Below are 3,729 nucleotides of genomic sequence, written 5' to 3' on the forward strand. Positions count from 1 at the left end.
CCTCATCCAATGGAGTACCTTCCCTTTCACTCCAGCCTGCATCTCCAGTTTTTTCACTAGCCTCTTGTTTGGCACTGTATCAAAGGCTTTCTGGCAGTTCAAAAATATGCAGTCTGCCCACCCCTCTCTTTCTAGCCTGATTTTTGTTGCCTGGTCGTAGAATTCAATTAATCCTGTGAGGCAGGATTTGCCATCCATGAACCAATGTTGATGCTGTGTTACAAAATTCTTTCGCTCCAGATGTTCCACTAGTTTTTTTCGCACAATCTTCTCCATCAGCTTGCATGGTATGCAAGTTAGTGACACTGGTCTGTAGATCAGTGCCTCCTGTCTATCCCCCTTCTTGTATATCAGGACTGCGTTAGCTGCTTTCCAAATTCTTGGCAGATCCCCTGTTGCCAGTGATTTGTTACACACCATGGAGAGTGTCAGGCACAGTGCTTCTGCTCCTTCCTTTAGTATTCAAGTGGAGATTCCATCTGGGCCTATAGCCTTTGTCACATCCAACTCTAGTAAACACTTCTTTACTTCCCCGCTGGTAATTTCAAACTTCCAGTGGTTCCTGGTTAACTATTCCCTCTCTTATCTCTGGAATTTCTCCTTGCTCTAAAGTGAAGACCTGGAATTTCGTATTCAGTTCCTCACACACTTCCTTGTCGCTTGTAGTGAATCCTTCTGCCCCTATCCTTATATTCATTACCTGTTCCTTTACTGTTGTTTTTCTCCTGATGTGGCTGTGCAGCAATTTAGGTTGAGTCGTTGCCTTGCTTGCGATGTCATTTTCGTATTGTCTTTCTTCTTCTTATCTCTTACTGACATATTCATTCCTGGCATTCTGGTATCTTTCTCTGCTCTCCAGTGTCCTGTTATTCCTATAGTTTCTCCATGACCTTTTACTTTGCTGCTTAGCTAGCCTACATCTCTGATTAAACCATGGGTTTCTCATCTTCATTTTACTGTTTTCCTTTTGGACTGGGACAAACTTGTTTGCTGCGTCCTTACACTTCTGCGTGATGAAGTTCATCATGTCTTGGGCCGTCTTTTCCCTGAGCTCTGTTTCCCATGTCATATCTGTTAGGAATTTTCTTATCTCATAGGTTTCCCTTTCGGAATGCCAGCCTTTTGTTTTCAGTTCCTCTCCTCGAGTTCATTAACCCTTCTTCAACCAGATACTCAAACACCAGTACACTGTGGTCGCTCATTCCTACCGGGGCCTCGAAACCGATTTCCCTTATGTCGGAGTAATTCAGAGTGAAGACTAGGTCATGTCTCACTGGTTCATCGTTTCCTCTCATCCATATGAGGGTGGGCAGTGTTAAGTGGGTGGTGTCAGGTGGGCAGTGTTAAATGGGTGGTGTCAGGTGGGCAGTGTTAAGTGGGTGGTGTCAGGTGGGCAGTGTTAAGTGGGTGCTGTCAGGTGGGCAGTGTTAAGTGGGTGGTGTCAGGTGGGCAGTGTTAAGTAGGTGGTGTCAGGTGGGCAGTGTTAAGTGGGTGGTGTCAGGTGGGCAGTGTTAAGTGGGTGGTGTCAGGTGGGCAGTGTTAAGTAGGTGGTGTCAGGTGGGCAGTGTTAAGTGGGTGGTGTCAGGTGGGCAGTGTTAAGTGGGTGGTGTCAGGTGGGCAGTGTTAAGTGGGTGGTGTCAGGTGGGTAGTGTTAAGTAGGTGGTGTCAGGTGGGCAGTGTTAAGTGGGTGGTGTCAGGTGGGCAGTGTTAAGTGGGTGGTGTCAGGTGGGCAGTGTTAAGTGGGTGGTGTCAGGTGGGTAGTGTTAAGTAGGTGGTGTCAGGTGGGCAGTGTTAAGTGGGTGGTGTCAGGTGGCCATTGTTAAGTGGGTGGTGTCAGGTGGGCAGTGTTAAGTGGGTGGTGTCATGGGTAATAGTACTCACCTATCGGTGACTACGTGTCACTGGGGTATATGCCACGCCTGCTACCCTTGTTGTGCCCGGAGTGTCAGAGCGGGTACGGGCCGGCAGTGGGCGCTGACTCTACTCTTGGTGAGTGTGGCCGTGTCCCGCTAGGCTTGGACAGGGAGTCTGGCCGTGTCCCCCTAGGCTAGGACAGGGAGTCTGGTCGTGTCCCGCTAGGCTAGGACAGGGAGTCTGGCCGTGTCCCCCTAGGCTAGGACAGGGAGTCTGGTCGTGTCCCGCTAGGCTAGGACAGGGAGTCTGGCCGTGTCCCCCTAGGCTAGGACAGGGAGTCTGGTCGTGTCCCGCTAGGCTAGGACAGGGAGTCTGGCCGTGTCCCCCTAGGCTAGGACAGGGAGTCTGGCCGTGTGCCCCTAGGCTAGGACAGGGAGTCTGGCCGTGTCCCCCTAGGCTAGGACAGGGAGTCTGGCCGTGTCCCCCTAGGCTAGGACAGGGAGTCTGGTCGTGTCCCGCTAGGCTAGGACAGGGAGTCTGGCCGTGTCCCCCTAGGCTAGGACAGGGAGTCTGGTCGTGTCCCGCTAGGCTAGGACAGGGAGTCTGGCCGTGTCCCCCTAGGCTAGGACAGGGAGTCTGGTCGTGTCCCGCTAGGCTAGGACAGGGAGTCTGGCCGTGTCCCCCTAGGCTAGGACAGGGAGTCTGGTCGTGTCCCGCTAGGCTAGGACAGGGAGTCTGGCCGTGTCCCCCTAGGCTAGGACAGGGAGTCTGGTCGTGTCCCGCTAGGCTAGGACAGGGAGTCTGGCCGTGTCCCCCTAGGCTAGGACAGGGAGTCTGGTCGTGTCCCGCTAGGCTAGGACAGGGAGTCTGGCCGTGTCCCCCTAGGCTAGGACAGGGAGTCTGGTCGTGTCCCGCTAGGTTAGGACAGGGAGTCTGGTCGTGTCCCGCTAGGCTAGGACAGGGAGTCTGGTCGTGTCCCGCTAGGCTAGGACAGGGAGTCTGGTCGTGTCCCGCTAGGCTAGGACAGGGAGTCTGGCCGTGTCCCCCTAGGCTAGGACAGGGAGTCTGGTCGTGTCCCGCTAGGCTAGGACAGGGAGTCTGGCCGTGTCCCCCTAGGCTAGGACAGGGAGTCTGGTCGTGTCCCGCTAGGTTAGGACAGGGAGTCTGGTCGTGTCCCGCTAGGCTAGGACAGGGAGTCTGGTCGTGTCCCGCTAGGCTAGGACAGGGAGTCTGGCCGTGTCCCCCTAGGCTAGGACAGGGAGTCTGGTCGTGTCCACCTAGGCTTGGACAGGGAGTCTGGCCGTGTCCCCCTAGGCTAGGACAGGGAGTCTGGTCGTGTCCACCTAGGCTAGGACAGGGAGTCTGGCCGTGTCCCCCTAGGCTAGGACAGGGAGTCTGGTCGTGTCCCGCTAGGCTAGGACAGGGAGTCTGGCCGTGTCCCCCTAGGCTAGGACAGGGAGTCTGGTCGTGTCCCGCTAGGTTAGGACAGGGAGTCTGGTCGTGTCCCGCTAGGCTAGGACAGGGAGTCTGGTCGTGTCCCGCTAGGCTAGGACAGGGAGTCTGGTCGTGTCCCCCTAGGCTAGGACAGGGAGTCTGGCCGTGTCCCCCTAGGCTAGGACAGGGAGTCTGGTCGTGTCCCGCTAGGTTAGGACAGGGAGTCTGGTCGTGTCCCGCTAGGCTAGGACAGGGAGTCTGGTCGTGTCCCGCTAGGCTAGGACAGGGAGTCTGGTCGTGTCCCGCTAGGCTAGGACAGGGAGTCTGGTCGTGTCCACCTAGGCTTGGACAAGGAGTCTGGCCGTGTCCCCCTAGGCTAGGACAGGGAGTCTGATCGTGTCCCGCTAGGTTAGGACAGGGAGTCTGGTCGTGTCCCGCTAG

Source organism: Procambarus clarkii, chromosome 20, assembly GCF_040958095.1.
Source record: "Procambarus clarkii isolate CNS0578487 chromosome 20, FALCON_Pclarkii_2.0, whole genome shotgun sequence".
Taxonomy (NCBI): Eukaryota; Metazoa; Arthropoda; class Malacostraca; order Decapoda; family Cambaridae; genus Procambarus; species Procambarus clarkii.